The sequence below is a fragment of the Calonectris borealis genome, chromosome 18 (assembly GCF_964195595.1).
Source record: "Calonectris borealis chromosome 18, bCalBor7.hap1.2, whole genome shotgun sequence".
Classification (NCBI taxonomy): Eukaryota; Metazoa; Chordata; class Aves; order Procellariiformes; family Procellariidae; genus Calonectris; species Calonectris borealis.
In genome coordinates, this window is record NC_134329.1 from 13,839,113 (window position 1) to 13,863,782 (window position 24,670).

At 43.3% G+C, this 24,670-nt stretch overlaps 1 protein-coding gene across 14 annotated transcripts in view; it reads right to left on the reverse strand.

Moving 5' to 3' along the window:
* The window catches only part of FBRSL1 (fibrosin like 1), a 552,901-nt gene that overhangs the window by 494,470 nt on the left and 33,761 nt on the right, over positions 1–24,670 (reverse strand). The window lies entirely within an intron of this gene.

Sequence of the window (24,670 nt, forward strand, 5' to 3'; positions counted from 1 at the left end):
ACACCAAGGATCAGCACTGCTGCTAAAAACCAAAGAAAAAACCCAAAACAACCACTACATACTCTCAAAAACGTTGTTTAGGTAAATGCTGAGCATCCACGCACTTTCTGTGATGCTCCCCGAGAGGAGTATGCTTCTTTTCCCCCCCTCTTAGGAAGCACTGGTGAATTTGTGGTTTTCCAGCCTCAGCTGCCTCTTCTGTTTGTGGCAGCTTGTCCAAAGCACAGGACACGATACGCCTTCCAACAGCACAGCACTTCTGCTCCACAAACAGCATACTGTGACATTCAGAGATCTGGCCCCCTCGGCAGGACACGGGGCTCCCTGCAGGAACGAAGATTTGGGCTCCACCAGCCGCGCGGTGGAGAACATCAGAGCGCACGGTCGTAATTGGCTCTCCTGGCACCAAAAATCCCTTTCATAGGGAAGCAATTTGGGCCAGCGAGAGCCCTATCAATGTTTTTCCAGGAAATCTCTTAGCAAAACTCACTCCACTTTATATGCCCACCGCTGCACGGGCTACACAACGTGCTACCCTCAGCAGGAGGAGGGCCAAAACACAGAAGAAAGATTCACTGTTCAGGCTAACCAGGCACTCACGAGAGACCTGCAGTGTGAGCTGCCCCTCGCATGCTTGCAGCTAAGCCCGGAGGCACAGCGAGGGGCTTGAGCTCACCGAGGTTTCCAAACCTTACCCAAACCAGCACTAAATTGACGGCGCACCAGCTCACGCAGCAGATGTACAGTGCCAGGGGCTGCCAGCATCCCGGTAAGCTTAGACCATCTACACGTAGCTGGGGAGAAAATAAGCTAGGGCTTTGAATTCAGTGCTGCTTGGTTTGCAGGCACCGAGCAAGCGCCGCTCTCGTGTGCGTGTACCCCACAACCTCATGGCTTCGGCGTGACTCTGTTTTAGCACTTTCCCAGGCACGCTCCTGCCACTCACTTTGCAATACCCGGCTGCAAAAGCTCCGTGGGAAGTCAGGCACACCCAGAGACGAGCAGCTCTGGGGCTGTTTGCAGGGGAGAAGAAATGCTGGGGTGGGGGGAGAGATGGGAAGGGGGAGATAGAAATGGCCAACGTTGAGGAACAAATTGGGGGTGGGATGTAAACATAAAAAAATCAATGACCTTCAGAGGGTTTTTCGTTGTCGTTTGTGGTGGTTTTTTTTTTTGTTAAGCAGTCTGTTACCTGACACACCGAGAGCCATCTGGCCCCAGGTGAGCTGCTGCCTGTGTACACATTTATTTAGGTTTTATTTCGGCAGGCGAGCTCCCTGTCGCGGTGGCAACGCAGGAAACGCTTATTGTTTTACATGTTTACAAACAGCCCCTTCAGATCTCCCTTCCCTCTCTGTCCCCTGAGGTAATATGTATTGTAATAAATTCATAATTCGCATTACGATGATTTAAACAGCTTTGGAGTGGCATGTTTTAGTGCCTTGATTCAATTGTCTGCCTCGCAAACTGACAGCCTGCTCGCTGCAACTCCCCGGCGGTGGGAAGCTGCTGCCTCACGCAAATGGGGATAAATATGCGGGAAGAGTCACACTTTCTAGAAAAGGGATTAGGAACAACGTCATTTAAGCTCTTCACCAAGGAGAAGGGATAAATACTGCTGTCTCACCCCAGGCACGTTACTGGGCTACAAAGCTTTATGTTTGGGGTTGCTTTTGGATAGTGCCATCAAGGAGCAGATTTTCATCACATTTATGATACATTCCTACCATCCGGGCAAAAAAAACCCAGCAAGCTTATTACCACCAAACCTCCTTCAATTCGTACAGCATCTTGCCTGACGTACATAAAAGAAGGAAGGCTGGACCGCTGCAAGGTAGAAGGAGACAAAATTACGTGTCAGAGGGAAAAGTCCCTAACTTTGTTTAAGGATCTCGAGCAATGAAAATCCACTGACAAAACGTCAGCATTTCTGCTGTTGTCACAACACAAGGAAACTGTCCTACAACAACGTGACAGCAAAAGTTAGCTTTTAGATATTATAATGACTGCCTTAAAAGATAAGCAGCTGCATGTAAATAGATCTTGCGTAACTGCTTAGTGTTTTCACCTTGTACTAACCCCAAACCACTCTCATAAGTATTCACAAGCTGTAAGTCACTACCTGCTTTCCCTATAGATGCAAGAATATGCAGATGAACAACAAAAGAATGAGGAAAAAAAAAAAAATCAATGTCATAGATTTGCTTTGATGCTTTTAAGACTGCAAAATTTAGTACACATCCTTTCTATATTCATGTTGCAACTTTTGTAAGCCACACTGGTGGAAGTATCAAAGCATCAGCAATTACACTTATGACAGGAAAACCATTATAAAAGGGTCACACTGTGATTGAAGCATATTTTGCTATTACAATCTGGATGTCTTTTTTTTTGTTTTTAATGAGGTGCATTCTAGTTAAGATAAAAATATGTTAATTTTTTTTCCTTTCTTTTCCTATTATTAAAGCACCAAACACAGAAGATGCTGTTAAGCGCAGTTGTTGATAGATCTCTTCCATATTGCTATACCTACTTCAAGAAACAGAATCAGTCATGAGGATCACTGATACTTGGGGTTAGAAGAGCTTTTTTTCCTTAGGAGTAACTAAATGCAGATTATTAGACAAAGTAATCAAACTGCACCTTCATAAACACAGAGGGACAGGAGGGACTGTCCCATGCTGGATCCAATCCCCAGTACTGTTCGATTAACAGAAGTTCATCTCGCAGAAGCTCACCCTGGATGTGAAGCGAGCCTCTTTGCAGAGTGGGCTGCCTTTGGCAGAGGGTCTGCTTACGCCCCAAACCCCAACTTGGAGGCCACCGGCCAGAGAGAAAGAGGGGTGACTTCTCTCCCGTCACCTCTGCCAGGCTGCAGCAGGTCCCTGGCAGCACGAGCTGGGAAACAACCGATCTCCACAGGCTTCACCTCCGCCAGGCTACGTGCCTCTGCCCCCAATCCACAGCTCCGGGCAGACAAGGGAACTGTAGGGGTTTGGGGCAGATTTATTTTCCACCACCTTTTCCAGATCAGTTGCTAGGGATTATTATTTAGTTCCAGGGATTATTTAGTGCTGTATCATCTACACAATCACAGACAGTTCCACAGCAAGAACAACGGCTTCAAGCCATTTCTGCCCGCACGTTTTATGACAAATGCTAGTGATGTCCCTCCTTAGTCCTAACAGATCAGTCTGCAAGACAGATTTTTACACATGGAAGACACTAAACCCGTGATTTGCTTTCTTAAACCACAGGTATTAAGTCACCTCTTCTAAAAGTCTGAGATGAACTACACTATTTGCATCAGAACACAAGGGAATGGCCAGCAAAACATGGAGATGCACTGAAGCAGAAGGCAGAACTTTCCTATAGCAGCAGGAGGATTTTTTTATCAGGGGCCACCCCCAGCCCCCAGAAATGCTTTAATAATAAAAAATAATTTTTGACACATCCTAATAAAAGGGGAAGGAAAAGGACTGAAGCACCCTAAAGGAAACCTTTCAAGGAAAGACAGGAGGCAGCACTAGAAGGCACCTGACGGCAATAAACATTTCACTGAATTTTAAAGAGCTGGGAGAGTCCTCCTCATGCCACCCAGCAGAGTCCTGCACCAAGAGTCAAGCACAACGCCACGGTGTCACCTTACCCGCGCGTCAGGGAGGGCACCCACCCGCCCTCGGAGCACATACCAGACCACGCTCACCAGCAGGTCCAGCTGGCTCCCAACACCACCTTACCCACACCCACCTCCAGCTCAATCAGCTGCTTCTTGCTGCCACCGCTCCTGTTGCGTTGCTGTTGCCCAGCTTTCCTCTTCAGATGAAAACATCCGATTTCCAACCAAAACTTAATTCATGGACTGTAATTCCAGCCTGTTCTTCAGGCTCATCTCTGGCTCCAGGAAATCCCCTCCGTCTATGGTGTCTCCTCTCTGCCCCACACTCTGGAATTACCACGCTAGGCTGTGGTACCACCTCCACCACCCGTTACCCGCACACATTTCAGGAGGCCTATTCTTACGTTCACTTTTTTTGACACGACAAAGATGAGCACAATGTTCCAGCTCCCAGCCACAGTGGAGACACTGCCTGGCAGTATCTGCTGTCTTTCCCATATCCATACCATCCCAGAGGACTAGTCATCCCGGATCAATTACCACAATCATCTTTTTTCTCTCCTCATGTATAATAATTTCTCACAGTTTCTTTTTGTTTTCAGTCTCCAATCATGGCATTTGCTGCTACTAAGTTTCACTCTGTTTCTGTAATACTTCTGTTCTACTCCAGATCATACTGTAATTTTAAACAGCAATGGCAACAAAATTACTTATTGTACTGCAATCAGCCAGCTACACAAAGATAAAACTAATCATTTAATAAGTCACCCCAGGGATTTTTTTCCTCTGTAGCAAAGGGCAGCAAGGCATCAGATCACAAATTAATCAGACTCCAAGACATCTTCGTCTTTGCTCTTCTTCTTTCAGCCATGGAAACGATGTTTTCCACTGTCTTGCAAATTACTTAATACACTTATTCTAAATCCAGCTGTCTTCAGAATAACTTCAATTACAGAACTCCTCTTTTCTCCGTTACGATCCTTATAGATTTGAAGCATGATGTACTCTCCCTACAAACGCTGAGATGCGACACCCTCGGATCCCGTTTATGCCGGATAAGCCACAGCCTCAACTTTGCTTCCTCCTCTTGGATCTGCAGTCGAGCCTCGTAAACACAAGGGACCACCCAGCAAGGGAAGCGATGCACAAGCTACTGCAGTAACCACGATTCAGCTGCCAGCTCCAGTGCTGAGCCCCTCTGTACCCCCAAACTCAACATCTTTTCAAGCACTGTACACACCTTATAGTCTCTTCAACAAGCGAACACAGACGCAAGTATTTATGATCTCAGATTACGGCACTTTCTAGGTCTCAAATAAAGTCTGGTGAACAAACAAAAAAGTCTTTAGAGCAGGGACAAACCTTTCATCCTTATATCTCTAAGAAAATGCAAGAGCTTAGGGTAGATACAGTAGTTTAACACAAACCTCCTCCAAACCTCGCAGCAGACTGTCAAGCCATATTAGCACAGATCTGTCTCATAACTCACTCGGGAGGCACTTTTCAAAAATTCAAACCTTAGAACATGTGTACCCATTGAGATAGGGCATAAAATAAAAAAAAAGTCAACAGAAAAGTCAACAACAGTTTATAAAGAAGGATTATGGATGCAAAGAGATTTGCATCTGATATATAAGCAAATCCCAGTGATCTGGATTAAAGCTGGAAAGCCTACTTCAGACACTCAGCAAGTCGCAAAAAAAAGAACAATTAAAAATTCTACAGGGGCATAATTTAGCCCATAGTGCAAAATATAAGATTTTATTATTCCAGAATGGAATTCCTTGGACATAATGCCTCCAGCAGTTTGAAAAGAGGTGTCTGGAAACACTAGGAAATGAGAAATCGGTTTATCTAAAGAAAATTAAGGAGATTATATGAGGTTGGGGAAAAAGGAGAGGCCACACAGTCCTTTCTCCTTCCACCTCCTGGCATCTTTCACTCCCAGAAAATCAAGCCACAGCAGTGCAGAGGGTAGGGAAAAAATGGCCCTAAATCATTCAGACTGGAGCACTCCACCAAAAACCAGCTTTTCTCAAAAGCTGTTTTTTATCCAATTTCTCCACTAATAATCCAGTTTCGGCCAAAGGCACGAAGCGTTAAGACAGTTCAGCGGAAGGGAGACGCAGGCTCCGCACACCCTCCGCACCCCTTTGCTGGCAGCGGCGCCCAACCTGAGCGGAGCTTCGCTAAGGAAACGAGATGGCACTTGCCACCATCAGCTCCTGCAGCAAAGGGATGTTTTAATTAACAGAGTGTCAGGCAATAGAGGAAAAACATATTTAGACCCGGATCAGCATATGCTTCACTTAATGATAAACGCCGTGTTCACAAAGAGCCTGACAGCTAAAGTATACACTGATCCAGGTCTAAACAAGTTTTTTTCTGTAATACTTTGCACGACATCAGCAAAAAGGTATGAATTAAGAAAAATATTGTCTTTAGCTGACTTTAGTGCCTTTTAAAATCGTTTTGTTCCTACATCCTACGGAGAAGAGCTCTCCTATCCAACTCGCATGTGGAGACCAAGACAAACCCTGACTCCTCTTTTACAAACTGTATATTCACTGTGACAACTGTTTTTTTGTTTCCTAAACAGAATAAAACTAGTTCCATCTGCATTTTAATGAAGAAAAGACTGCAGAGCTGTTATCCAAGGATGTTAATGGAGACTTTTTAAAGACACAAGGTCCTTCCTTTAAATGCCACAAGGCATCCTCTCCAATGCCTGAAAAGGGATGAGCTATACAGGGAAGCAGCCTGAGCTCCAAATGCTCCCCCCTGCTTGACCTAGTACTTCGTTACCAACCAATTCACAAGCACACAGTGAACTTACAGAAAGGAAATACTCTTATTTTCAACTTGGCCAAATACTGAATTAGAGAAGAGTTAAAAGTTACTCGATAATGGCAGCAACCAGTGCAGTGCTTAACCACTGACAGTAAAAGGTAGCTAAGTAAGCATCTCAAACAGGGAAATTCCCAATTCTTTGCAAGGGGGGGAGGGGGAAGAAAAAAAAAGAATCAATCACAAGCTGCCATGATATCCCATTGTTCAGCACTGTTAGCATTAGAAAACAGTCACTAGGGATTAAGCCAGCAGAGTATGTATAGTAGTTACTGACTGCTAAGCAAATGCAGGCTGCCTGGTAACACATGGTACAAGGCTGTGATTAATCATTACGATGCGACAGAAGGCGTACTACTGTGAGATAACGTCAGGAACTGAACTGTGCCCTGCCTCTAATAACAAGTTGCTTATGCTAACATGCTCCACATTTGTATGACTAAGAAAGCATCCTCAACTTGCTTATTTCCTTCTGACCGATGGCCGAAGTCTGAAGGATGCAGCCAGGGTACCGGCGGACAGGTGAAACACTCGGGGTTTGACCCTTGAAGGTGCCTGGACTAAAAAGCATCTTTGATGGGAGCTGGTGTAAAGTGTTTCTCCAGGAAACCACTTAAAACCATCCTCTTTTATACCCAAAGCACACCGGTGGAGGAGCTCCTCTGGATTTACAGCAACGATATTTTTCTAGATAAACCGCAAATGGTGGTAGCCTGTGGTGAAAACAAAACTGGTATTTTTTTTATCTGCTTTATATATAAAAATAAAGAAAGAATCTAAGCTTCAAAACGTCAAGGAATCAACATTCACCTTCACAAAATACCTTGCAAAACTAAACCTATACTCTTTACTTTCCCTTGTACCCATTGTAACTAAATTTCACGTGAAATTTAACCACCTGAAAACTGTGCAGGTGGTTATGAATCCTGTTTCGATCTATTCCCAAAATTGATTTTTTGTTTGGGGCTTAAAAACATGGGGGGAGAAAAATCCAAAGGCTCTGTACCATCAGCAAGGGAAGGAAGGAGAACCTACTGCATCCTTCATTCTGCCCACTGCAACGGGCAATTAGTGAAGTTCTACATTGTATTAAACAGTATTTCATGGGAACAATTATTTATTAAGGGTATGGACAATAGCATTGATTGTTACAAGTCTGATTGATTCAACAGACAAATTGGCACAGTTTCTCCTTCCCTGCCTGCCATATGTTTCTTCTTAAACATCTGGTAAAGTCTTTGTATTTCCTTGAGTAACCTAACAGGTGTTGAACCAAATCCTTAATGCTTCAGTTTTCCCATTGGAAGCAGATGGGTGAAGGAGAAGAATATTGCATTTCCAACATCTCTCTCCTTCCTCCTCCTCTGTGGTGGCCTCACTAATGGCCTGAGGTTAAAAGTAGTAAAGGAGATTTCAGATTAATCATTAAAGAGGTCTTTTGATGTGGAGACGACTCTTTACATTGAGGCAAGGAAGTCAGACCTTACTCTATCAATGCAATTTTCCTCTTTTCCTTTTCACAATGCAAAGGATACCAAAAAAAAAAAAAAAAGAAAATTTTACATCAGCCCTTCATATTCTTGTCATTAAAAACGTTTAAAATTCTGCCTCCCATCTGAAAGGGGTCATTTGTACGTTGCGCTTGGGCCACCAAGGAGATGCAAGCCACAGTCCCCTCTCCTCTGCTGCTGGAAGCCACCGACTGCCACAGGGTACCAGCCCTCGCCTGGAGTCGTACTTTGGGCAGAGTGCCAAATATGTAATTCTAGCTGAAAGAGCAGAAACACAGGTGCCTAACGTTGAGAGGGCACTCTTTATTTTGAAAAACGCAACACCACTTTAGCTAATTAGGTCTTATCTGTTTAAAGCTACAGGATAGTTTGATAACAATTAGGAAGGACTCCCAACAGGCTGCTGGGATCAAAGGCCCTTTCTGCTACGACGTTTAACAAGGAAATTAACACTTTTGCCAAGCAATTTGCACATGCTGCCAAAGTTGTTTTAACTTGCTGTAATATTTTAGTTTTAAATATGTACCTGCAGAGATGCTGCTTTAATTCGAGCATTCAGTGTGCCAGCTACAGGCTCCCAACCACAACACCAGCTCCTATTTACTGCTGGAGGGGAGCTTCCACAAATGGTCTAACAGAACAGAAGTGCTTGCTTCTATTCACTTAAAAAACGAAAAGGGGAAAAGAAAAGAAAAAAAAGAGTTTGGAGGCAAAAATTTCCTCACCGCTTTCTTCTTCATGGAAACTAAATATTTCCAAAAGACTGCCTGTGGGATTCCAACCCTTCATGTCACAAAAATAAATGAGAACTGTGATGCCATACGTGCTTGGAAAATTCCAACTGGACTCTTCTGATGGGTTTTTAATACTGGAGACTAGGGAGTAATCATGACTCCAGAGAGCTGTAATGATGAATGGCTGGGGGACAGTGAATATAATAAGGGAAAACACAAATTCAACAGCTGTATTTCATAAAGAAACAATAAAACCACGCATAGCAGTTTTTCTTTTTTAATTCAGTGCAATGTTTAAAGACACCTTCTGATACCCAGTAGATTATGCTCACATAATCCCTGGGATCCAGGGCAGGACTAGGCACCAGCACTCACAGTTGGACTCTCGTGTTCCTCCGAGTACAGCACGTTGCATCCTAACGGAGAGTCACCCTGTCACACCCCGAGCCACCTATGTGCCGCAGCCACTGCACTTTGTGCTTCTAAACAAACCAAAGGATCGATCCTGGGAGGAGAGCCTTTCCCCAGGCTGCTGCTGTGGAGAGACGATTCATTCAGCGTTAGTCAGCTCAGGTTAACAGCCAAAAAGCCAGAGTCTATCAGGGGATTTCCTCAACATAGTTCTTGCCAGGCAGGAATCTATGCACCAACTTGAAGCTGAAATTATCTTTATTCCTTTTAGTAAATCGAGAGAAGACCCAATTAAAAGACACAATAGCACTGCAGTTAAAGCCACGCAGTGAAATTTGGAGGGCTGGGGACAGCCTGACATTGGTTTACTTCAATTTCCTTCAATGAGGAGGTCAATGATGGCTTTCACTGACTGGGTGGGTGGTGATGGCCAACGCTGAACACTACAGTAGCCTCCAGCCTTCACCATCACCTCATCCATGGCTACAGCATCATCCAGCTTCTGGATAGAGACGAGGCTGCCCAGCCACCGCGAAGATTTAAGTTACCCATTGCTCCTAATTAATCACTGGTCCCATTTCATTAAAACTTAATATGTAGATTTTCCCCCCACTCCCTCAGTGACACCGAGCCCACACTGCAGCATGGATGGCCCTGAGCCACCAGCTGGGGGTTAGAGCAGGCAGAGGAGCAGCGCAACTCCTGCAGCGCATGGGTTCACAGAGGGAAGATGGAAGGGCCGCCCTTGGATCCGGAGGCAAAGGATAAACTGTTTTTAAATCTGGAACCACTAAACACGGACTCTCACCATGCAAGCGTACCACTTTCATGGACTAGACGCTAGCAAAAAGCACTTTATTTTTACTAACACTTCTTTTGTTCACTTCAGTAACTCAACCATACCACAGTCAGTGACCCACTGCAGTAGTGTGCAAAAATACCGAGAAATCTGAATGCGACGGTTGGAGCTGCAAAGGCGGCGGCCAGGTACGATCAGCACGGAACCACATCCTGCCCCTGCAGCAAACCCCAGGACGGCACCGCGGGCTTCTCCTCTGCTGCTGGCAACCAACTTTCAAAGCCACCTTCAGACTTTTATGGCCCTTCAATGAAAGCTTCAAGTTTTCTACCACTTTTAATTAGAGCGCATAGAGCGCACCAGGTTCTCAAGTTTTTAATCATATAAGCTTTGTTTATTTATTAGCAAGATAGCAGACAGCATGAGAAAAGGAATTAGAGTATTTGCAATCCTTTTGCTACTTCTGTCCAAATGATGATCGTTACATGCCAAGAGACTCCAAGGGCTCAGCGCTCCCATGTTACAGTAGCTCCTGTACTCTTAAATCAAAGGCTAAATGCTTAAATCAAAATCAGAGTGCTAGGTGCTATAAACAGGTTGGGGGAAAAAATAGCTTCTGACAAGTTCTAAGCAGACAAAGCAAGCAAAGAATAAGAAGACACCAGTCACTGTCACATATTTCTTATTTGACCTCAGGCAAATTGTTTACTTTTTGCCTTAGTTTCATATCTGTACAATCTAACTGATAATACTAACGGCATTCAGAGCTCCCAAGCTCCAGGCCTTAGCCAGTACACCCCATTTCTAAAAATGAAAAATAATGTTGCAGTCAAGTAAGATGAATTTATTCATATTTTTGGATATGAAAATCTCTGCTGATCTAGTCACTTCAGGATAATTCTTGAAGTGTTTTGTCAGAAGGATTTTCTCCCTAAAATAAATTATGAAACTGGACACATTAACCCAAATTAATATCTTATTTCAGAAGTGATATTTAATACTGCGTATGAAGTGCGTGTACCTTCCCCAATCCCTAAATACAGCAGCATCTATGACAAAACCAGTATACATCGATCTGCCATTATATAGAAAAAGCTGCACTTCTAGATTTGGCTCAATACACACATCAAGAGGCAGACAGACACTCAAATCATCAGAAACTTCACTCTTCAGATGGCTTGTTGGATTTCTGAGAGTGAAAAGCTCTTTCTGACTCATACATATAGTAAGCAAACTATAACCAGAAAATTATTCACTTTTCAGGACAGGTCTTTTTTAACCCAAGCCAGAGAATGTTTGGAGCCCTATTTCAGATGACTAGCAATTAAAATGCAAACCAAAAACCAAACCAACGCCCCCTTCCCCAACAGTAAGAAGAAGCTAACCCCAGAAACACAGTAACTGGAGCGAATTTTGCAAGATACTTTCTGAAAGGTGGAAATTTGCATGGGTTCCCAATGTGAATTTTTTCCAAAGAGCTCACATGCCAACTGCAGGGACAGCAAGGCGGGTGCCCTCACCCTTGTAGAAGAAGGGGGTCTCCAACCCCTTGCACAGAGAGACATAAGCCTACGTTTAATTGGGTAAACGCGTCCCACTTCAGTTTTCTCTCGCTTCCCTCGGACAGTTCCCAACAGTTTCTCTGACATCCAGAACTGTGTTACAGAAAATGTATCCTTGTAGCCCTGCAAAATTAAGGATGCTGCGCACGCGTTAATTACTGTCATGGGCAGCCAACACACAGATCCAGATAACGCCACCGCAGGACAGAGTCACGGATCACCCGCTGAAGCGGTCACAGGCCTCCTCAGAGCAAAGATTAGAGTCAGTCAGTCATAGGAGGACAAAGGTTGTCCAAAGGCAGTTTGATTGACATTCTCCTTAAAAATCTTGGCTTAATACCAACGTCGAAAATAGCTTGGATTAATATAATGGAATTGTTCGGTCAGGTCTACTGATGGTACCAAAAACGTCACCGGGAACATTAGCTGAGAATAAAAAGATAAACTTCTAAGAAATAAATCAAACCCAAAAGGTTCATTTCCATTTCTGGCAAAATAATTTAAGTTCCAGACTTAACAGGATAAGGAGTACTCAGGTACAGTCAAGTCCCATTGACTTCCCAAACCTACCGGTGAAGGCTAAGGAATCGGATTCAGCCAGTTTTGAAAGCAGGATTTAGTAGCACAAGATTTTGAACCTCTCCTTCCACTGACTGCCTGGGAAAGGGGAAAGCTGCAATGTCACACAGAAAACAGACTTTCGGAAGAACAAATAAGCAGTGGGGATCCTTCTCCCCGCGCTGAGCACCTCTGCTTTCCCGGCTAACTCGCATCCCGAGCAGCTCAAACTCTTCCCTCCCACATTACCGTACCATTTTAGATAAGCACCGTGTTACTGCTCCAAGAAATACAGGGAAGGTTTGCAAGTATGAGAGTGGTGGCAGGCAATGTAGCAAAGTGAAAAGCTGCCGTCGTGAGGCCTGCCAGACCCCTCAGCCTTTCAATTTGTGCATGCGTGCCAGAAAAAATAAGAGTTTAGACAACCACTCTTGGCGCGGTCATTAATCACTATCACCAGCTGAACAGGTTCCACACCAGAGGGACGACGAGCAAAGCAGATGGGGAATTATGCTTGGAAAGAAAGGGACTGCTCGGACTGAGAAAGGTAAGGAAGGAGGTACAGGCAATATGGGTAACTGAAATACAAGTGCCACATGAGAAGGAAAGTTTAACGAAAATGTGAAGCCCAACAAAAAGTATAAAAGCACATTTTGAGCAGGCAAGACTACAGAAATGTGCTGAAGGACTACTGCACCTTGCTTTCTGCTCGATACAGAAACACGCAACTCATCCACGTGTTTGACCTGTGCATTATTACTGTAAAACTGCTCCGACCAGTTAATTCTACAGCCAAAATCTCACCAGCCAGTTTAATCCTTTTAAATGGTGGGGGATTTCTGCTGATCTTCTGTATCTAGGGATCAAACTAGCAATGCAGAAACAGAAGGAAAAAAAATTGAGTTTAGTTTGATTTAGCACTGGAATATTTTCAGTTGAGCAATGAAGTTAAACGTGACATAGCTTTAAAATAAAATCCATAATGCTCTTCGCTGTAAACATCTTGGGAAGCCTCTCCAAGCATTAATAGGAGCAAAAGGATCTTATCTTCCAGACCTTCCCCTTTATGGTTTCCTAACTCAGGCTTACACGTGCTTAGGAAATCCCCACTGCAGACTTGGATAAAAGGTCTCCTTTTCACACCGTTTTCCACCTAGAAATGATGCTAGCATGTAAGCAAAAACATTCTGCTTCTACTTACAGTTATGAAAGCCTCAGAAGGGGAAGCTCCAGTATAAACAACACAATGCTGTCTGCCTCTGTCTGCCAGCAAGCTGCAAAGGTGCATTTTTCAGCACTGTTAATGGTAGTTTCATTATGCACTTTTTAGCATCAGATGCAGCAGAAACAAACCCAAGTCTCCCCCCCCTTAAAATGCTTTCAGATCTGTCAGTAACTTCTACAGTGACTGGACTTTTTTTGCACGGATCTCCTGTGCACTGAAATGTCAAAATTGAAAAGAATTGAGACCACATGAAATAAGTAGGATTTAATAACAACTGTCAAGAGAACAAAATTAATAGTCTCCCATTTCCACATTTCTATAACGAAAACTTTAATTTCTGGAAGACGAGAGCATCCCTGGTGTATTTGATCCGCTCTATTAGTTGCCAGTTTGGAATCGATGCTATCAGCCCATGGCAGGTTTCCTTATTTAAAGATGTGAATCAACAGAGCAGTGGATGGTCCTTGGATAGCTACAAAAACCCAGAGGTCCCAGGCAGAGGAAAACACACAGAAAACTGCAACTCTACACACTCGTCTAATAGGACATTTCGGTAATGCTCATAATGCAAGAACGGCTGCGCCTGTACTTTGCCCACCGACAGTTCAAAAGCCGACTGCCAAGTCATTCGTGAGTTTATTGACACTGCAAACTTTACTGAAATCTGATTTATAAACACTGCTCAGCAAGTTGGGGATAAACTTCTAAGTAATTACACAAACAACCCAGTAGACTCAATCTAAAATTGAGCTCTACAGTCCGAACAATTTTTCTTTTTTTTTTTTTAAAGTATAGTTCCAAGAGCATGAGGAGTTTGATGCAATTCAGCTGTGTGGGACAGCGTGCCAACAAAATACATCTGACACTAATAAAAATAACAAAATGGAGCCTGGGTAAGGCCTATCTGTACTTCTGCATCAACTTCCACTCATTCCTACCAAGTTAGACTATTAATAGCACCATCAATGCAGCAATAAACTAAATACTTTTAATAGCTGTACTAGAAAGTTTACCAAACAAGCAACAAACTGTGCAAGAGCAGCAGTACGCTTTAATACACCACAGCTGCAAAAAGAAGCCTTATAAAACACATGTATTGCTGTGCTACTAACTCTTGTGTTTCTCTTGCAATTAACACAGCTTCATTCATTACTGAAATCATCCTTGTGATGATTTGGGAAGCTCCTTCTCCCCGTTTCAGGGAAGAGCACAAATATGAAGACTTGAAAGACAGAGTGGACTAAGGCATGGGAGGGGACAGTGATGGGCTGAGTGAACTGAAAAGCTCTGAGCCATCAGGCCATCACGGGGTTGCAGCAGAGGCAGCCAAAATCACACCTCTGAGTTCTGGCAGAAATAGAAACGCTGAGGATGTTATTCATAAGAAGCAAACGTTCATGCACTTTACTATGGTTGGAGTGAAGAGAGCCTGACTTTTCTAATCTTTGAAAAAAAGACCAAGTTTCTCACACACCCTCCCCTCTAACCCCAGCTGCTGGGAATCGGAGCGACGCAAGGCAAACAGAGATGCACCTTCGGAGATGGGAGGTTGATAATGGCACATGGCAACAATGTGAAGTTTTTCTGCTCACTCAGCTTACATTGCAAACTGTCACACATAACATAACACGGCATGAATTTCAAATCAGACAATTTCTCATCCGCAGATTTCCTCTGCCATCTCAAATTCTTATTTTTCAATCATGTGAAAAAGGCCAGTAATTGCACAAAGGAAACTCCTCAAGAACTGTGGGCATGTCAATTAAAAATTTCTAGTTTCATTTAGGGAAAAATTCTGCTTTAACCACCTTATCACAGGAGTGACTGCAGAAACCAAACTAAACCAAGCAAGACAGACCACTGCCATTAGGAAGCGCTGATAACGTAATACAGCTGCCACCCAAAGCACTCCTCATTGCATTTTATTTTCTTGTATAGCTACTATCTCAGAAACAAGCAGATTTTACAAAGAGGTTTGGTAGCACACAAATTGCCAAAACATCACTTTCTGTGTCCATAAGAAATTTTTTGTGTGTGTCTGTCAGCCTGGGTTCCCAAGTTCCACCATTAGACTGATTTACATACAGTAAATCTAAACAGACCGAGAATCATGCCTGACAATATCACTTGCTCTCCCAATCTCTACCCCTTATGGTATTCTTAATTTTCTAGAAATACCACGTCTCTCTCAGGCATACTTCTACCAATTTAGCTTCCTTGCCCTAAACTGCAAGCGAAGAAGTACCTTCACTCCCATCCAAAAGCAGAAATATGCTGCACGATTTGGTGAGGGGAGGTTGTTTGGTTTATGTGCACACACATATAACCATGCCATAAACAAGAGAATGGGTTCAAACCTCTGGGAAGCTTTTCACGTGGCTTTAAAAAACTGTACCTGCAAATTGAGGACCTGAAGCACAGCTCCAGCAGTTCGGGGTTAATAATCTTTCTTTCCTTTTTGTCTGTCACCTTTGCTCTGCAGACCCTTGGGACACAGCTCTTGGGGCAGCCGAGTAAAACACAACCCTGTTGAGCAGGATTTAGCATAACACTAAGCTCACTGGGATCTCTACAACCCACCACAACAGCAACAAAATATTACTGTATTTATTTACCCACTTATGTGTACGTTTTGAGCCAGCATCTCCTTTAAGAAGAATACACATTTGTAAGTCAGCAGTAGGAAATTGGGTCTTCTGGGAGATCATTATTTCTCAGTGCTCGCAAGGATACGATCCCGTTGAGAAAAGCACCAGCTCCTAAAGCATAATGCCAAGCACTGATGGTCTTCGTGATGCCCCTACAAAAGGTGCATCGTTCCCCTGCACAGCTCTGATGTGGAGTAACTAATGCATGTTCCCCCCATCACATGTAAACATCTCCTCCACACCAGGCTCCAAACCTAGGATTCAACGTCTGTACGGAAACAGCTCCCTTCTCCCCCACTGCTTTGGATACAGGAACTGACTCATCCATATGGGTTTTTTTCTCTTCCTCATTCCAATGCAGATATGAAAAATAATAGTCTTCATTTCAATATTTAATCATATGCTTCATTTAATAATGAGTCCAAGAATAATTTAATCCTGGCTATCAACATAAAAGAGATATTGTTCCTTTCGCTTGACTTTGTAAGAAAATAAAAACTCTCTGCTCTCTGGCTTCTCACAGGCTGGGGTTTTGCTCACTCTAACTTACCACGTAAATACAAATTATGTTATATATTTGATTACGCAAACAAAACCTTGACCTGCATTTGGAAAGGGGCACAGGATGCTCCTCCTAGCAATTTCACCTGCCTAATTACAAATGCTGGCATCTCCCTTGTACGAACAAACTTGCTTATGAAACGGAGAGGGAGCTGACATTTCATGGCACATCGCCTCGTGCCTCAGTGAAGAAAAACACATCACGTGCCGCAGATTTCTGGAAGCATCACTGCTCCCTTATGGTACGTGATCTCTTGCCAGGAATAAATAGGACAGAGTCCAGCATAGGAATCACATAACATTTGGCTCGCACATCATTTTTCTGTTATTGTATGTTATTACACTAAATGCACTGTTCAGGTACTATCCACTCTGGAAAAATCTCATTAGCTATGAAAAACTTGGACTTAAGTATAAGGTGATTAATAATCTCAAATGTCTTGCTTAGATACTCAGTGCAAAACTTGAAAAGAGTCAAAATCTCTGAAGAGGGCAAGCGCTTTCTGCATATTACCTTCACGTGATTTAAATGATCCACCAAAATGTGCTCTTTTGAGGACAAACGGTGCTTGTTCTCTATACATTTGTTAATACTCTTGGGACTGCTCTCTAAGCATTTTGTCCATCTATAAAGCACAATAATGACAATACTGTTATTTTACATTAAAATATTTTAAGATAAAATTACTTCTAACTTGGTGATATTTATGCATTTAAACTCTCAGCTTTGTTTTTCTCTTAAAAGCTTTAATTTCACCTCCCCGATCTTTTTCCTTCTAAAACATTTCTGCTCGGTATTACGTGTGTGTGCTCCCACACTTAAATCCTGCTTCCTCCTCTATTTCTCATTGTGCATATTTTACTTTGGAAACATTAAGTAGAATTTATCACTTATTTCTGTAAAAAGAAAGCGTTTAAAATTTGAATACAAGTCCTTCAGAGATAAAGCATCCCAGGTTAAATCTAATGATGTCCAGGGGAATTCTATGCAAGTGATGAGCTGCCTGCTAATATGTCGATGCTTTAGGGAAGAAAAATATCAATTAAATTTCATAGCATGCAACCACACATTGACCTTGAAAGCTATCTGTAACTTAGTTTAAACTCGAAAATTCAAAGTCTAAGTCAGAACTTCTGCCCTAATTGGTTTTAACTTCACTGAAGAACGGCACAGCTCTATAGAGACGCCAGAAAAATTAAGAGAATCAATCTGGAGAAAAAAAAAATTCCCTCAAATCCTGTTAAGTGTTTAACGATGACATCTGTGCGTGCCTCTACTCTCCCTCCCTTGGGTTTTGGCCATTGCTTCAAGAGATATTAGTGGTTCTTTTCTCTTCCGGCCTTCTGATAATGCTAAAAAAAAAAGTCAGAAAAAGTCAACAGTGATGATAGCCCACATCTGCCAGCTCCACAGCGGCGTTGCACAGGTGCTTGCGTGAAGATTTCTATGACAAAGTATTTTATTACCGAGAGAATTACAACCCGGCAGCACACTGTACAGCACATGGACAGCGAGGGCAAGTCAGATGAAGGAAATCCGCTATTATAAACTGCTCCATGGGTCAAAGGAAACCCAGAAGGTAAATCTCTCACCTGGAACTGGACTTGATCTTTAAAGTCTCTCCCACTGCAATGCCCTTCACTAAGCAAGCTGTAATTCGGACTGTGCCAGATCTTCTGCTGTAATTCTAATGGTAGGGCTTTTTTTTTTTAATTATTATTTTTATCTGCACTGATCTAGCTTCTCAGTCTGAGAAAAGAGTATTTTTGTCTTTGGTTAGTTAGCATACTGTTTTCCCCAACACGAAGAAGAGAAAGGAGAGTAGGATATGTGCCCGTCTTTCCTACTACAGAGTTCAAGCAAAGAAAAAAATCCGGTATACTTATTCAGAATAAACATACTTAATGTCATCAAATATGTCAGAGCCACCAAACAGAAAAAGGAGAAGGAAGTAATATTTTGTATTTACTGAACATGTCTAGAAAAGCCTAGTTCCTTCTTATTACAATTCAACTTGCCTTCTATACATATTTATAGACCACAAGCAGCAACAGCGCGACCTAATGCATGTCTCGTTGTTGGAGGACAACCAAGCATGCCTTCTCACTGAAATTTTTCTCAGCTTTGTATCAGTAACAAAAGATTTCGAAATTCGTCCAACATTCCTCGGAGGTTGAATTAAAATTTGTGATGCCTGGGCTGATGAAAGGGCACAATGTTGAAACAGCACAACTCCTTCCTCGTCAGCTAATAGCACATATTCTGGGCAGAATGAGGCAGGATCCATTTATTCTCTGTGAGAAGTGATGTGATGACTCTTTGCAGGTGAGAAGTTCATTTACACTGTGACTGGCAGCCGCTCGGACCACCAGGTCAAGTGAGCAGATAGTTAGAGCCATTAACCCTATCAAACAATTAACCCTTATAATGGTGGTTTCCTTCCCCTTGCAGCCAGAGAAATATAAAACCCTGCACAATTAGAGATGTCCAAGTCAGCTCCAAAATCCAGAGCTCTCTGTGAAACCCGGCTCACCTGATTTTAAAGTTAAAAAAAGGTGACAAAAGGCAATGTTTCTTTTGATCACAGCCCACAGACCCACTTATCTGAGACGCTTTGCACACCAGCTCAGGCCCATAGCTTAACAAATCTCTTCCTGCACCTTCGCCAGCCCCAGACCGTGGTGAATTCTGCAGCATCCCGAGGCACCTGGGGCATCCACATCCCACCAGACACACAGCTATATATATAAAAATATTTATATACACACACACATACATACACACATCTCTTTCCTCTGCTTTGCAACATCTTGCAGAAGCTGAAGCATGAACTCTTCCTGCAAAACAGCCTGGGCTCTGTGTAACATATGAGGTTCCTTCATCATGAAATGTGTGCTCAGACTTCTTAAAGTTTGAGGAATTATTTGAAGAGCAAAAGACAAATCAGACAGATCCTAGCATTGCATTAAGGATCCCAGAAGCATCACAGCAGCTCTTTATTCATGGAGCATGAGCACTGGGGCTGAGCTCAGAGAGAAGCCTGTGAGCAGGAACCCATTTGACTGAAAAGAAACGCCAGAAATCCACGAGAGGCTCAGGGAGATCCTCCCGGAGCACCACTCAAGCCCAGCCCCAGCACTGCTGCAGCACTCAGATGGCTATATCTTTCTTAAGTCTCTGTATAACGGGATAAAATGAGATGCTACAGTTCAATGACACAGGCGGAAGGGAATTAAGGTCTGACACGTCCCCGCTTAGAGGGGATAGAGATAAGCCTAGAGAGAACTCTTACCTAGAGCAATACCAAGAGGCAAAGCTACCGCACACACTTTGGATTGCTATAGCCCCTTAGAAACGGGAACATTGAACATAAGCAGGACTGCCTGGTATGGACACACAGCAGGGCTCTCTTGCCGAATCACACATCGCTCCCCATGTATTTGCCCAGAGACCTGCATCATTCAGGCTGACAGCAGGATGAAACCAGGGGCTGCTTTATTGTCCCATAGGTGTTCCTTCCAAACGTCACCCGTGGCAGCGCACGATGATGGAGTCCAGCTTTGCTGACTCTCCAAGCTGACAGGCTCTATCAGCTCCCATCCAGGGCTGCCACGAGCTGCAAGTCAAGAGGGGAAAGCAGGAGGTGCAGGGAGGAGGAGGATGCTAAGCACCAACAAGCCCAGAGTGAGCTACGTTTGTGGCAAAAATTCTTACAATATATTATCTAATCACCTAGAGCTTCTATTTCAGGATTGTTTCCACTGCCTCTGGCTCCAGGGAAGTAAGGTGGCTTTGCTGCGTTGCATGGACTATGAGCCTCGATGCAAAGTTCATTCCCTCGCGCTCCAAAACTGGTATCAGGAGGGAATTTCACACCTCCCCAAGGCATCCTACACAAAAAACAAAAGCCTCCCTGCAGCAGGAATTGGGTAAATGACACTGGGTTTTTACACAACTGCTTGTGGCTGGGATCAGACATTGGCATCTGAAAGGGACATTTCTTTGGAGACTACTTAACCCTTTGGAAGGGCTTTGGTGCAGGATGCCTGGGCTGTCCTCAGCCAGGGTTTCCCTTAAAAGGCTGCTGGCACCGGCCTCGCGTATTGTTCTGGACTCGTACACAGCCCAGGAGGGGATGGACACAGACCCGGCTCCTCAGCAGCACTTCAGAAGTACCACTTTCACCTCAGCAATAAAACATCAAAAGTCTGGGTGTTTCTAAAGAAAATTTTCAAGTTCCAACCCCTTCCCTAATTTCCCCAATCACATTAACAGTTTTATCACAACAAGGAAAAAAAAACAAAAACCCCTTTGAGCATTTCATATCTGGGTGGGGGTTTAGTATCACTAAAGCCTCTCACTGGTTTTCAATACAGCTTTATTTTAAGAAAGCATCTATTATATGAAGCTTGGGCTTTGGCAGGCACAGCAGAAGCCTGGCCAGTGCAGAGGAGGAGGACAATACTGAAAGTGCACTATTATTTTGTCACTTTTTCACATTTCTTAATATCAACTTAGTGAAAAAGTTTACTACTTACTGGAAGTTACTTATCTTATGATTTCTGCATTAATCTGCAGCCAGAATACAGCCTCTCCCTTTCTATCCTCCTACACAGATTTAGTAGAAACATTTTCTAGCAGTTAATCTGAGCCAGCTATTTAGTTTTGGCTTGGCAATATTTTCAACTAGAGGCAGGTCCAGCCTCCAGGAAAACAAGTTATGCAGCAAGAGGGTGGGACACTATCAGAGAACACATAATAAAGCAAATACCAAGTATGACCTATGAAAGGAGAGGAAAACTAGGAGATCTTGTTTCCACAGTAGTGTAAATTAAAAGCCATTTACACTGTAAATGTAAAATGATGTAAAATGTGGAATTCCTTATGGGCTGTTTTTCATTCTTTGGCTGTAGAGTTGGAAGGCCAGACTCACATCCAAAAGAAAGCACGCTCCAAAAGGCCAACACCAAAACCAGTCATAATCCAACATGAAAACAACAGCCCAGGAGGCTTAAGAAAAAGATCATCAACCCAGCTCATAAACCTTCCACCAAATCTCTGAGGAAGAACAACTTCACAGCAGTTCTTCCTCTGCTGCACTCAGAGTCTGATGGACCTAAAGCGGTTCCTCCATCAACCAGGGTCCTGCTGGTATGGATGGAGAGAGATTGCTGTGCATCTATCAACTAACTTCAACCTAGTATTTTCCAGTTGCCTGAGAATCAATTTAATATCATTGCTGAAAGCATTAAGAATAAAAAAAACCTAGATGAATACCTTTGATCTACACAGTTTTACCAGGCACCGGCAGCTAAAGCATTGCTGAAACTCTCCTTAAGACATTTTCCCCTCCTCGGGATTATTTTGCAGTTCATTCAATAAAGCAGCAAAACAATTTCCTGACAAACTAGGAAATGAGCGTTGGACCGAATTCAAGAACTTCAGAAAATATTAGAAGCAGAGATTTAACAGAAAGTGCTTGGATCCCACTGACCTTACAGACAATTCAGACTGTCATTTCCTCAGCCATCAAACCCAACCTGTTCAAAGGCAGGCGGGAGGGAAATAATCCTCGCTGCGAGACACGTTTCACTGCCTTCCACCTCAGACACACTTCCAAAAGCAAGTCTGGAGGAGTCACATACATAGCAATCCTCATCCACTAAGCCTCCGCCATAATATTTTGCTGCAAAAATAACGCAATTGGTAAAAAATATATTCAAAAGTCTGAGCCGTCTCTAGTTGTGCAGGGAAGTCTCCATGGAGTAGGTGGACAGGGAAATCACAACACCGAGTTCAACCTGCAACGGCAGACACGTTACTTCAATGTGTCCATGCCTTTGTTCTCCTTCTGGAAGCAAGGGCAGGAACGCCAGCTTACCCACATGGACTGCAAGCTCCTCGGGGGAGACGTTGTCCCCCGTCTTCAACAGCAAAGTAAGCACAGCAAGGCCCTGGACTTGGCCACAGCTGCGAGGCACTGCTCGAGCAGTTCAAATAATAGCTGCACTTTTCTGTCTTAGTTCAACACCCTCTGTTTTCCCAAACACGTTGTGTCATCCGTAGATAGTATGATGCCTTTCATAAACAGCTAAGTTGAAAGCAAAGCTAGGGAAGATCCTCAATTATTAATGCTCCCTATCGCTTCTCCAGAACACGTGCCACTGCCACCAAAAGAAAACCCACACAAAAACCAAAACAAAAAACCCCAAGAAACTAAGTGAGAGTTGTTGAAGCTCTATTTTACCTGCTGCAAATGAAAAATAATTGCTCTGACTTATTTCAGCTCTAATAGCTCACTTTCAATCTACTTTTGACTTTGAGCAGTGCCCAAACAAAGCAATATTTCAGTGCAACACACTCCGTTTTGAATTTAATGCCCGATGATGAAGTTCGTGTTTTGCTCCTAGAGTAGCTGTCAGACATCTCCGTCTCTACAGTTACAGCATGTAACCCTAAAACCAAGAAACCGGATAAAGCTCGAGTTCGTTACGGTTCACTGCTCTAGAACTGGAATCTCTGCTAAAGAAATGAGGTAAGGTGCTCACAGAAAACGCAGTACGTCATTGTGTTTTCTGCCAACAAACTACACCATTTCTTAAAGTCTTAATTCCACCTTCAAAAGGCCCAAAAGTGCTTTGAGCAGTGGCCAGCACAAACCCTCCCCGAGCCTTGCAATCTCCCATCTGCTCCAAAGAGTGGGTGAAGCTCACAAAAGGGAATGAAAAGATTACACAGGCTCATTTATAGGACATAATATTGTGGCACGGTTTAGTCCTCTTTGTAAAATAAATGCAGTATGTGGCAAATTGACTTTTTTTTTTTTTTAAAAAAAGGCAAGCCACATTCAAAGCTGGCATCTCCTGAGGGCTGCACTATGGGCTTTAGGCAGCAGGATGGGGTAACTCCTGACCTGGCTCAGATGGAAGCTGCAGCCAAGCACAGAGATAAGACCCAGTACAACATGTGTGTGGGGAGAACGGGCAACTGGGCTACACCATGAGGGTTTGGGGTCAGGTGTTGCAGGGACACCAGGGTGGTCCATCCAAGCTCCGGATAAAGCAAATTCTTGTTTTGACTCACTAGCAAGGTTTATATTAGCAGCAGTGAAATGAGAGTCATTTCAACAGCTTACCAGAAAATCTAGGAATCGTTCCAGGACTTTGTGAATAAGAAATCAACTAGAAGCACCGCTGTACAGTTTTCATGCAATTTTTAGGTTTTTGGCTAACAAAATATTAGTAGAAGCAAAAAAAAAAAAAAAGGAATACGGCGTTAACCTTGATCCAGCAGAGAGCCACAGCATGTTTCCAAGTACTTCCCCCAACTTCCCACGGGACTTCCCATTTCCTCAACTGTAAACATGTGAGAAGTCTCTGCACGACTGAACCAAAAGTAGTACATCTGCTTTCTCAACAGTTACCCTTGCCTATTAAACTTTAAACTCTGTTCTTAAGCACGTGAATATTCGTGTGCCCCGTTAGGAGCATCAGATTCCCTCGCACAAGTGTCTCGGACATGCTTCTTCCCAGTCAGCTCTTCCAGCAGACGCTTTGAAAGGAACAAATGTAGCTGCTGGTACTGCTCAGCACAGTGGTTTTTCCAGAAACAGACACCAACCATTTCCATGCAGAGCTTCGACATGTTTGCTTTAAAAAGGAAATAATTCAGGATTTTTTTCCAGTAGTAAAGAGCAATTGTTTCAATATTTAAATTCTCAAGTTAAGTGTTTAGTCCCACCACTTATGGGGGACACTGCCAATGCGTTTCAATGAAGTGAATCAACTCAATGAGTTGCTGCTGTTGGAAACCCATCGAAACACACCAATATATTTATTTACTCTCTACCCTTCCTTCCCTTAGTTTACAACCAAAACAGTTTAAGTCAGCAATGTATGTGTTAAACAGGTGTAACTCTATCAACATCTACGTGACCGTAGTCAATTCAGGTTGATCTCAATATGCAAGAGCCTCCAGTATTTAAAGGGTATCATTCAAAAGGCCGGGGTTCCTAATCTTAGGAAAAAGGCACATTATTATCCCAGCACTAATACGAAGTGGACACTATACAAGCACTTAGGAAAACTCAGTTCCTTTATGGAAAACTTAAACCTTTCAGTAGCCAACCCAACACAAGGTGGGTTGAGAGTAACCCATGGAGCAAAAGCTCAGCTCTGCTGGGTGAGCCTGCAGG